This window comes from Ochotona princeps, chromosome 12 (genome assembly GCF_030435755.1).
Source record: "Ochotona princeps isolate mOchPri1 chromosome 12, mOchPri1.hap1, whole genome shotgun sequence".
NCBI classification, from domain to species: Eukaryota; Metazoa; Chordata; class Mammalia; order Lagomorpha; family Ochotonidae; genus Ochotona; species Ochotona princeps.
In genome coordinates, this window is record NC_080843.1 from 70,643,470 (window position 1) to 70,655,831 (window position 12,362).

Sequence of the window (12,362 nt, forward strand, 5' to 3'; positions counted from 1 at the left end):
CATGTAAGGAACTCTTACAACAAGAGCGATGAGATGTGCAAGTGGCTGATAAACATACACTGGGCATCAGGGAAATGTAACGAAACACAATCTGAATTTAATATACTCTACACATTTTAAAACATTCATTTATTTTTATTTATTATTTATTTTTATTTTATTTATTATTTATTTTTATTGGAAAGCCAGATTTAGAGAGAAGGAGAGACAGATTTTTCATTTGCTGGTTCACTCCCCAAGTGGCCCCAAGTGGCTGGAGCTGAGCTGATCAGAAGCCAGGAGCTTCTTGGCTTCTTCCGAGTCTCCCACACAGTGCAGGGTTCCAGGCCCTTGGGTCATCCTCCATTGCTTCTCCAAGTGACAAGCTGAGAGCTGGAAGGGAAGTGGAGCAGCTGAGATACAAACTGGTGCTTATGTGGGATCCTGGAGCATGCAAGGCAAGGACCTTAGCCACTAGGCTACCACGCCAGACCCTCTACACTAATTTGAGGGCTATAGTCAAAATGAAAGACGATGAGTATTGAAAAGGATACAGAGAAATTTGAGTCCTCATAAGGGGGTACAGAAACTTTGCAAAGCAATTTGGCAGATCGTCCAAATTGAGGATCCAGGAATTCGACTGCCGAGTGTGGGACCTTGGAAGGAGAAAAGTGACGCATGCTTGGACACACATGTTCAGACCAATGCTGTTGCTAAGAGCTTGAAAGCAGAAACCATAAAGGACCAACAACACAACGCAGCAGGTGCATGCAATGGGACACGGGCAAGGAGAAGGGGCTACACGTGCCACAGCAGAGGCCTCTGCCAGTGAAATGCCCGGAGAAAACCACGTGCTGTGTAATTCTGCTTACAGCCAATGCCCAGAGCAGGCACACCTACCAAGCACAGAACCCATCCGTGGTCTCCAGAGAATGACAGCTGGGGCAAATGGAGCCCATCAGCTCACGAGACGTCTATCTGGGGTGATGGAAATGTCCTAAAATGATGTCAGAGTTCCTGGTTCAAGTCCCAGCAACTTCACCTGGGAGGTCGTGAGGTGAAGGGCTGGGCCTCAGCTTGCAGGAGACCTGCCGCCCACAGGAGGGGCCAACACACCCCAGCTCATTAACTGCCACCCGCGGAGGCCTCCCCGGCAGCTGCTGAAGACCTCAGGATTGTGTTCCAGACCAGGTGCCATCTCCCACTCCTGGCACTGGCACAGCGCCCCTTGGCTCCTGACAGCTTGGCTCTGCTTCTCCTGCCCTGGTAAGCAGTCTGTCTTTCACGTGTGTGCCTGTTCACGAGTGGCCATGCGGCACCACCAGCAGTAATGAGATTCACAGGGGATACTCCTGTGAGAGATGTGGAAAACACTGGCTCTGAGAGAGCAAGCGAGTGTTCCACAGGGAGAGGTTCCACCTCCTGGCAGGTCCCTGAAGCAAGGTGGGCCCCAGTGCAAGTCCAGGAGCACCATGACAGAGACTGGGCACGAAGGCTGACTCCCTCAAGCCTCGGAGGTGAATTCTTGAGCTGGGCTGCAGCTACTGACAGCAGAGCAGGTGGGATGTGCCAGCAGGAAGAGCTGTGCACTGCAGAGCCATGCACTCAGCCAGCGACAAGCACAGTGTGCCAACTGTCCCAGGAAAGACCTTGGGCCTGCCATGATGGATGCAGGAGCTTTTCCAAATCTATTTCTGTCTGCTGGCCTTCTGCTGGGTGGCCTTTGCAATACCTCTAAGAACAAAGAAATTGGGATGGGGAGGGTGACATGGTAGGTCTTAGGACGGCCCTAAATGTTGCCTGCTGCAGGTCTAGCATCCCTTACCCTAAAGGCTTGGGGCCACAAGGGTTTTACCTCTGGGATTTCTTTCCCCCAAGATTTTTAGAATATTTGCATATTCATGATAAGAAAACTTGGAAGGCAACCTAAATCTAAACCAGAAATCCATTGCTGTCTCATCTCAAATGTACATATGCAGCCCAAAGGTAATTTTATACAATATTTTTAATAATTTTGTGCATGAACCAAAATTTCATGGTGTGGAATTCTCCCTCTGTAGGATCGTGTTGGCACCCCAAAGCTTTCAGATGCCGGAGCCTTTCTGGATTGCACATTTTATAATTAGGGATGCTCAGCCCGCACAATGACTTCAGCTGAGTGGGCGAGGCAGAGCGCAGGTGACTGACGTCAACAGGGTCAGCAGGGCGATTGCAGAAAAGCTGAGCAGTGCTGGGCTTCAGGGAGGAGCCAAGAGCTCAGTGGGCAGGAGGAGCAGCGGATCGCTGGCAGGTGCAGCTGGGGCGGCCACGGCAACACACCCTCGGTGGCGGGTGGAGGAGTGTCAGGCCCTCTCCAAGGTCATGGGCTGGCACCCTAAGCCTGCCATGATGGCTAAGCAGCCCTATGCCCTTTACGTGTCATTCTGCACCCCTGGCTGTAGCAAAGCCACTCTGTGTCTGTAGATTTGCCTACTGTGACGTTTCATATAAAAGGAATCACGTAATCCTGTGTGTGGTCACCTTGCTTTTTTCTCTTATTGTCTCCTTTCCCAAGCAAGGAGCAGAGCTTCATTCCTTCTCACTGAACACTGTTGCACAGCATGAATCCACGTCACTTTGTTTATTCATTCACGGGCAGGGAAGCTTTGGGTTCTTTCCGCAACACTCCGAACTGTTGATCTGAACCTGTGTTTGTATTTTTCTTGAGTCTAATCCTAGGAATAGAATGCTGGGATACATAGTATGCCTAACCTGCTGAGTGAATTCCAGACTGTTCTCCGAAGCAACCACACCGCATCCCACCCTCACCAGCAGTGGATGAGGGCTCCAGTTTCTGCGCATCCTCACCAGCATTTGTTGCTGTCCTTTCTAATGAGAAAACTAATACAAACAGGCCTTTACTCGCTTTGAAGTGACACCTCGCTTCAGTTGGATTTGCGCTCCTCATGGCTTGTTGTTGAGCATCCCATCATGTGCTTGGTGGTCACTGCCAAGCTTCTTAGAAGACGTGTCTACTCAGGTCCCTTGCACGTTTCTCTTGAGGTTCCGAGTGTGCACACACAGAGATCTCAGGCACACCACTTCACTCCACAAGCAGACGTTAAAACCCTAAACTTGAGCAAGCTTTTGAGTAGAAACAGATTACAGAAATTCCAGAAAAAAACCCAATCCTCCAAGTGGAGAAAGGCTAGCAGGGCCCAAGTACGTGAGCCATCTTCTTCCGCTGCTTTCCCAGGCACATGAGCAGGGAGGTGGACCCTGGGTGGGAGAGATGGGCTCCAAACTGATACTCTACTGCAGGATGCTGGAACTGCAGACAGCAGCTTTACCAGCTATGCCACTCTATCCCACCACCTTCTGAGTGCGTGATCTCCTCTTCGTGGCGGTGTTTAGTTCTAGCTTTCCAATGCCAGGAAAAGGACACAGGGAAGCCAGGGCAAAGCCGAGCTGCTGATGTTCAGGGAACCCTACTGGCTGCTCTGAATCTACATGGACTGGAAGGTTTCTACTCATTTAAAATTGCATGTGTCTGTTTGAGAATACTTATTTTCACTTTATTTGAAAAGCAGAAAGAGGAAAGAGAAGTAGAGAAAGGGGGAGGTAGAGAGCGTGAGTGAGCTCCCACATCTACAGCTTTACTCTCCAAATGGTCACACTGGCTAGGGCTTGGCCAGTTCAAATCCAGGAGCTGAAAACTCAATCTGGGACTCCCGTGTGTAAGCCAGGACCAAGAACCTGAGCCGTCGCCTGCTGCCTCTCAGACAGAGCAGCAGGAGGCTGGAAGCAGACCAGACTCCAGCCGATGCTCGGATGTGGGATGCAGGTACCCCGAGTGATGCCTTCACATTGCTTCCAACTCTCGGCCTGGCACATGCCCTGCGGAGGAATGCCAGCGTTCAGGTTGCCACATAGCTATCACTCACCACTGAACTGCACCTGAATGGTCCAGAGCAAAAGTTACTTCCCCTCCAAAGCTTTTTATAGCCTCAGAAGACCTTGAGAGTCCACATGGACCTAGGAGTTCTATTTAGCATGGCTGGGCTCTGTGCCCTTCACCCTGATGGCCCAGCTGGGGCACCCTCCAGGAGCAGAAGCTGTGAGCTTGTGTACCCAGTCTAGCTGTGTCTTTCCATCTCCCGCTTCCTGGGTGGCAGGCTGAGCGAGGGAACACAGTGTTGTCAGGCAGATGTCTTAGAGTACAGGAAAAGTAAAAAAGGAAGTGGGGAGTTTGACAGACCCAGAGCAGAATTAGCATGCGCCCCAGACTGGAGGCACCCCTGTTTGTTCTTCTGCCTGGAACCTTAGTCACTTTGCACAGACAAGACAGTCTGTGCAACTGTACCAGGATCGGGAAATGCAAAGGAAAACCATGGACTTGCATCCATTTTCCCAACTCAATGTGTCCCGGAGGCTTGTGCTGTGAAACACACCGTACTAGAATCGTAGCATTCGTGTAGGGCTGGGGAGGGGGAGGAGGAGAGAGCTGGGGCTACACAGAGTCACGGCTGCCCCGAAGACCTGGTCTCAAATGGCATGGATGCAGACGAGCCCCTGCAACTGTTAGGCACCCAACTTCCCTGGGGAGGAGAGTGCTCTTGGGTCATTCCCAGCAGCACGGCTCCTGGTAGGTTATCAGCACTGTGAAACCTGTTTCCTTATATGCAACACAGGAACAATAAAATTACCTAATTTATAGGACCATGAGGGTCCTTCAAAGAGGAGGCACAAAAATACGGTTAAAATAGAACTTTATTTTGGTCCAAATATTACTAAAAATCAATGCATTTTTTTTTTCTCATGTGCCTTTTTCTTGAACTTTCTGAAGACATCCTCAATAGGTACAGTTCCTGGGAGGCATCATCAAGGGAGTGGAAATGACTGTCAGAGCAATCTCTATAAATTGACTTTTTATCTTTGTATTGTGAAGCAAACAAACACAGAGACGAATTCCCTACCATAAGTATAGACACCCATGTGCCACCCTGGCAGCACCATCTGTGTCCCCCCGTTGGCCAGTGTTCCAGCCCAGTACCCAAGGACCGGCAGCAAGCTGCTCAAGTAAAGCAGGAGTCATTTCAGCCTGCAGTCTTGCAGCATCGCCACTGTGCACGGGCTGGGACCCACGGATGGAGCTGTCTTGTGACCTGGAGGCTGGCCAAGTACAGCCCGTGCCAGGGACAAGCGTGGGGCAGTGCTTGGCCAGCAGAGAGTGACTAGGGTCAACCTGGCATTGACGGCCAAGCGTCCTTCAAGGACATGTCTGGATGACACCAAGGAGCTCCCACGAAGCCCACCTGTTGCACTGGATTGTTCCCTTCCTCGTCGTCTCAGTGCCGTTAACATCAAGGCATCGAGGCTTAAACGAGCTCAGGAGCCGCATCCAGTGTAGACAGCACTTCCCATCATCTCCCCTTGCTCCTCCAGAGAGGGTAACTGAGCTGCATTCAAGATGACAGCTCATAATTCACCCTGTCTTACCACACCCTAAACACCATCTTCAACTCCTAAGAAAGGAATGAGGAATTAGAGACAGTATGCCATCTTCAGCATTTCGTGGCTTTGGCTCCACAGTGAAGAACTGTCATGGTGATGTTATCCGTTTGCATTGTGTAATACCCCGTATGCCTCAGAACGCTTCTTCTTGTCACTGAGATGCACGTTTGGTTGTCTCTGCGTTGCAGTGATCACACAGCACGTAGGTCTGTGCCTAAGAATGGTCCTGCTGGGTTCTAAGCCTGGACACAATGTGCCAAATCTGCCAAGTTGTGCCCCACATTGGTGGTAAGATTGACTTTCTCATCAGCAGCGTAGGCAAAGCTGCCCATCCTTGTCAAACTTTGTACTTTCCATGTAATTCTATGCCAGTATAAATGGTAATGTCTCATTGTGAATTTAATTTGCATTCCCCTAATCAGTCACACTATAGAGGGCATTTCACATGCTTGTTGCCATTTATTTCCTTTGGATGAAGTGATGATTTCAACCCTGTGCCCCTGGCTGGTCCAGCTCTTTTCCTGGTGGACCTGCGGGGATCCTTTCTGCAGCCTGGGGGAGGCACCTGCTGGTTACACCACCTGGGCCTTCCTGCTCAGCACTCAGCATCTCTCTTCACGCCATCTCGGGAGGACAAGCATTCCAGAATTTCAATGACCTTCCCTGTGGCTAGTGTTTTGTTTTCTTTGCATCCTGTTGAAGAAACACTTGTTCTGGGGCAGGCATCATGGCATGGCAGGTCAGCCTTAAGCTGTGATGCCAGCATCCCTTACCAGGCCTGGTTCAAGTCCAAGCTGTTCTACTTCTGATCCAGTTTCCTGCTAATGTGCCTGGGAAAGCAGCAGAAGACGGCCCAAGTCTTTGGGTCTCTGTACCCATGTAGGAGACCTCGAAGAAGGTCCAGGTTCCTGGCTTCGGCCCTGGCCCAATCCTAACCCTTGTAGCCATTTGGGGAGTAAACCCATGGATGGAAGAGTCTCCTAGTCTTTGTGTAATTTTGCCTTCAAATACAATTTAAAATAAAATGAAAGAAACAGCTTCTTATACTGAGGTATTCTACAGGAGGTTCTAGAAGCTTCAATGTTGTACATTTACTCTTAAAATTGACAGTTCCTTTTTTTCCCATGGGGCTGCCAAATGGATCCAGCATAATTTAAAAAAACCAACTATTTGTTGATCTGAAAAGCAGGATTATGGGTTAGAGGAGAGAGCAAGGTTGGTGCAGGTGACAGAGAGAGAGAGAGAGAGAGAGAGAGAGAGAGCGAGCTAGCTGCTGGTCCACTCCCCAAGGGCCCACAACCGCTGAGGCTGAGGACAGAACCGGGTCCTTCTGGGTCTCCCAAGTAGCGAGGAAGCCTGAGACGCGTCAGCAGGAAGCCGCATCAGAAGCAGAGTGTCAGGATTCAGACTCGGCATGCCCTATCCTTCCCGTACAGTACAACCTTCCACCCCAATTTCTTTCTTTTTTTTTTTTTTAAATACTTCCTCTGACCTACAAGATGCATTTGGATTTGGTGATAAATCTACCAACCAGATACGTGTGCTCTGTGTCTGGACCCTCCATTGTTGCAATGAGGTGGCCTGTCTCACGCTCTGAATTATTGCAACTCGTGAATGACCTTGGTACAGCACTTGCCCCCATCTTGCTCCCCAGGACTGACCTAGCTGGAAGCCCAGCTTTGGGGTGACAGGTTAGGCAGCCACATGCACACCATCCCCTGTGGGTGACAGTTAAATCCAGCTCCCTACTACTGCTCCTGGGAGTGCAGCTGGCTCCTGCCTTTGGCCTGGCCTGGCCTCGCCAAATCAAAAGTAAATTTTAAGAGGAGTGCTATTTAAGTAAGTCAGACTGAAGCTTCTAGAATCTCGCATAGAATACCTCAGTATGAGCAGCTACTTCCTCATTATGTTATTTATTTGAAGGCAGAGGTAGAAAAACCTATCTCCCCCGCCACTCTAATTCTGCCTTTCAAATATATCTTGTTCTTTTAAAAAAAAATGCCTTAGCTATTTCTTTATTTATTTTTAAATTTCCTTTACTCTTGTTTACTTAAAAATATATATAACTTGGGGCTGGCACAGTGGCCTAGTAAGTTAATCCTCTGCCTGCAGCACGGGCATCCTACATGGGCCCCAGTCCGTGTCCTGGCTGCTCCGCTTCGCAGCTGCTCCCTGCCTGCAGGCTGGGGAGCAGTGGGAGCGGCCAAAGCTGTAGGCTGCTGAACCCGCGTGGCAGACTGGAGCAAGCCCTGACTCCCAGCTTCGGATCAGCTCCACTCCGACCAGAGAAACCACTGGGAGAGTGAGCCAGCAGAAGCAAAGCCTCTGTCTCTCCTCTCTGTATAAAATCTGCTTTTGATATAAAAATAAACTAATATACACAATTATTTTGTATACTGAAATGATGTCAAACATATCTATGTATAGCTATGTGTATATATATATATATATATACATATATATATATACATAGATAAATATATTATATATAGAGAGAGAAATTTGAAAAGGCCAAGTGGTAATGAGGGAGACACACAGAGATCTTCCACCCACCAGCTCACTCCACACATGGCTACAGCAGCCACGGCTGGGCCAGCGTAAGGCTAAGAAACCTGAACTCCATCTGAATTCTCTACCTGGGGGCAGGGTCCAAGACATGTTAGCAGGGAGCTGGGTGAGAAGTACAATAGCCAGGACCTGAGCCAGCACTCAGATGTGGGACGTGAGTAACGGAAGTAGCTGAACTTGCTGCAACGCAACCTGGCTGCTGTCACTCCCTTATCTGACCATGAGAAACCTCTTACCCCCTCAGTGTATCAGTGGGTTGCATCTCTTGTGCCCCACGCACACAGGCGTTATTAACTTGGTGGCCAGTGAAGAATGCCTGGGCACTGTGGCTAAGCTGGCAGGAGCAGCATGTTGAGCAGTGCACACTGGCCCCACAGGCGACACACAAGCCTCTCCTGTCCCAGGCAGGAGGTGGACGGAGGTTATAGAACCTCTGGAAGACAGCTTTCAGTACTCTTGTAGCATCCTAAGCATGACAGTCTCTCACAACCCCTTCCTCTGCTTGGACACCTAACTGCATGGATACACCCCCGACCACCTCTGGTCTGCATCATCATTATTCCCAAGCACCTAAAGGGCCAGGAGTGTGGGCTCTTTCATTTGGGGTTAGTATTTAAGAAGGTGTTCTTTTTTTTTTTAATTTTATTTTAAATTCATTAATTACATTGTATTATGTGACACAGTTTCATAGGTACTGGGATTCTCCCCACCCCTCCCCAAACCCTCCCACCATCGTGGATTCCTCCACCTTGTTGCATAACCACAGTTCAAGTTCAGTTGAGATTCCCCCATTGCAAGCATATACCAAACATAGAGTCCAGCATCTTATTGTCCAGTCAAGTTCAACGGCTTCTTAGGTATACACTCTCTGGTCTGAAGACAGAGCCAGCAGACTATCATCCCGATCAATTAAAAGCTCCAACATACCATCAGCAAAAATTTACATCACCATGGAATTAATTGACATAGTAATGAGTAACCAATATGTTAAAACTAAATGCGAGTTCCCAGCCACCTTCTGTGACCACCTCATTGACATTTCAATTTTAGTTTATACACAACCTATAACATTCAAAACATAACAGGTTATACATAAGATCATATCATCTTAAATTAAGGCAAACATGTGGTATTTAACCTTTTGGGATTGGCTCATTTCCCTTAGCATTATGGTTTCCAGTTTGGCCCATTTGGCCACAAAGAACTGCATTTTGTTTTTTTTTAATAGCTGAGTAGTATTCCATGGAGTAGATGAACCATAGCTTTCTTATCCAATCCTCTGTTGATGGGCATTTTGGCTGCTTCCATGTTTTTGCAATTACTGATTGTGCTGCTATGAACATAGGAGTGCATGTTGGTTTCTCATAAAACAAGTGTTCTGGATATATTCCTAGGAGTGCTATTGCCGGGTCATACGGTATGTTGTATTTGAGTTGTTTGAATGTTCTCCATACTGATTTCCATAGAGGCTGTACCAGCCTGCAGCCCCACCAGCACTGGAGTAGGGTTCCCTTTTCCCCACAACCTCGCCAACAAGTGTTGTTGGTGCTTTTATTCATGTGGGCCAGTCTTACTGGCGTTAGGTTGTACCTCATTGATGTTTTAATTTGGATTTCCCTTATTGCCAGGGAACTTGAGCATGTTTTCATATGTTTATTTGCCATTTGGGTTTGTTCCTTTGTGAAGTTTTTGCCCATTTCCCATGCCCATTTCTTGAGTGGCTTGTTTGTTTTGACATTTTGGTTGTTTTGTAGCTCTTTGTATATTCTGGAGATCAGCCCTCTATCACCTATGTCGTGTGCGAAGATCTCCCATTCTGTGGGTTGCCTTTTTACTTTGTTGATTGTTTCTCTAGCTGTACAGAAGCTTCTTAGTTTGATGAGGTCCCACTTGTTTATTTTGGTCTTGATTTCTACTGCATTTGGAGTCTTTTTTAGGAAGTGAGAGCCTACCCCTAAGTGTTGCAGTGTGTTTCCAACATTTTCTTCCAAAAGTTTGAAGGTTTCTGGATGTAGGTTTAAATCTTTTATCCATTTAGATTCGATCTTGGTGTATGGTGAGAGATGTGGATCTATCTTTTTGTTTCTGCAGGCTATCAACCAGTTGTCCCAACAGCATTTATTGAACAGACCTTCCCATTTGCCTGGGTTGTCGTTTGTCTTTTTGTCAAAGATTATTTGGCTGTATTTGTGTGGGTTTCCTTCTGGTGTTTCTATTCTGCTCCATGGATCTTCTTCTCTATCTTTGTGCCAGTACCAGGCTGTTTTGATAACCACTGCCCTATAGTATGTCCATAGGTCTGGGACTGTGATTCCCCCTGCTAACTTCCTGTTCTTGAGAATGGTTCTAGCTATTCGTGGTTTTTTGTGTTTCCAGATGAACCTTTGAATCATTGTTTCCAGATCTGTGAAGAATGTTTTGGGCAATTTGATTGGGATTGCGTTGAATGTATATATTGCTTTTGGCAGTATAGACATTTTAATGATATTGATTTTACCTATCCAGGAGCATGGGATGTTACTCCATCTTTCTAGATCTTGTTCAATTTCTTTTTCAGTAGTTTGTAGTTTTCTTCAAATAGGTCTCCTACATTTTTGGTTAGGTTAATTCCCAGATACTTCATGCTTTCCTTTGTTACTTTGAATGGTATCTTGCTGGTTAGATCTTTTTCCAACTTGGGGCTGTTAGCATACACTATGGCTGTTGATTTTTGTTCATTAATTTTGTACCCTGCCACTCTACCGAACTCTCGTATAAGTTCTAGTAGTCTCTGTGTTGAGCCTTTTGGCTCTTCCATATAAAGAATCATGTCATCTGCATATAGTGAAAGCTTGACTTCTTCATTTCCCATTTGGATTCCTTTGATTTCTTTTTCTTGTCTTATGGCCTCAGCGAGTACCTCTAGAACTATGTTGAATAGCAGCGGAGAAAGCGGACATCCCTGTCTTGTTCCAGATCTCAGTGGGAAGGGTTCCAGTTTTTCTCCATTCAGTATGATGCTGGCATTGGGTTTTTCATATATTGCTTTGATTATGTTGTGGATTTTTCCATCTATGCCTACCTTGGTTAGAGTCTTTAGCAGGAAGTTGTGCTGAATTTTGTCGAAAGCTTTTTCTGCATCTATTGATACTATCATGTGATTCTTGTTTTTCAGTTTTTGGATGTGGTGTATCACATTTATGGATTTCCGAATGTTGAACCATCCCTGCATTCCAGGGATGAATCCTACTTGATCTGGATGAATGATCTGTCTGATGTGTTTTTGAATTCTGTTGGCTAGGATTTTGTTGAGAATCTTAGCATCAATGTTCATCAAAGAGATAGGTCTGTAGTTTTCTTTCTCTGTAGGATCTCTGCCCGGTTTTGGGATTAAGGTAATGTTGGCTTCATAGAATGAGTTTGGAAGGGTTGCTTCCTTTTCTATTGTTTTGAAGAGTTTGTAGAGGATTGGGGTTAGTTCTGTTTGGAATGTTTTGTAGAATTCTGTAGTGAAGCCGTCTGGGCCTGGGCTTTTCTTTGTTGGGAGGTCTTTAATCACTGATTCAATCTCTGCTTCAGTTATGGGTTTGTTCAGGTTGATTGTTGCCTCTGGGCTAAGTTTTGGCAGGTTGTGTGAGTCTAAGAACTTTTCCATTTTTGGTGGTCTTCTGATTTGTTGGAGTACAGTGCTTTGTAGTAATTTCTGATTATGTTCTTAATGGTTGTAATGTCTGTTGTTATGTTGCCTTTTTCATCTTTGATGCTGTTAATTCTTGCTTTCTCTTGTTTTTTCTTTGTCAGACGGGCCAGCGGGGTGTCTATTTTGTTTATCTTTTCAAAAAACCAGCTTTTTGATTCGTTGATTTTGTGTATGGTTTTTTTTATTTCTATCTGGTTGATTTCCTCCCTTGTTTTGATGATTTCTTGTTTCCTGTTGTGTGTGGGGCTCATCTGCTGCTGCTTCTCCAATTCCTGGAGGTGTGTGGTTAGTTCCTGTATTTGGCGACTTTCTTGGGTCTTGACATGAGCTCCAATTGCGATGAGTTTACCCCGTAGCACTGCTTTGGCAGTGTCCCACAAGTTTTGGAATGTTGTATCAGAGTTTTCATTGGTTTCCATAAATTTTTTGATCTCATCTTTAATTTCTTCCCTGACCCATTGTTCGTTTAATAGCATATTGTTCAACCTCCAAGAGTTTCTGTATTTCCTTGGGCATTTTGAATTGCTGATTTCCAGTTTCATTCCGTGGTGGTCTGAGAGGGTACATGGTATGATTCCTATCTTTTTGAAGTTATTTAGGTTTGCTTTGTGTCCTATCATGTGGTCGATCCTGGAGAAGGTGC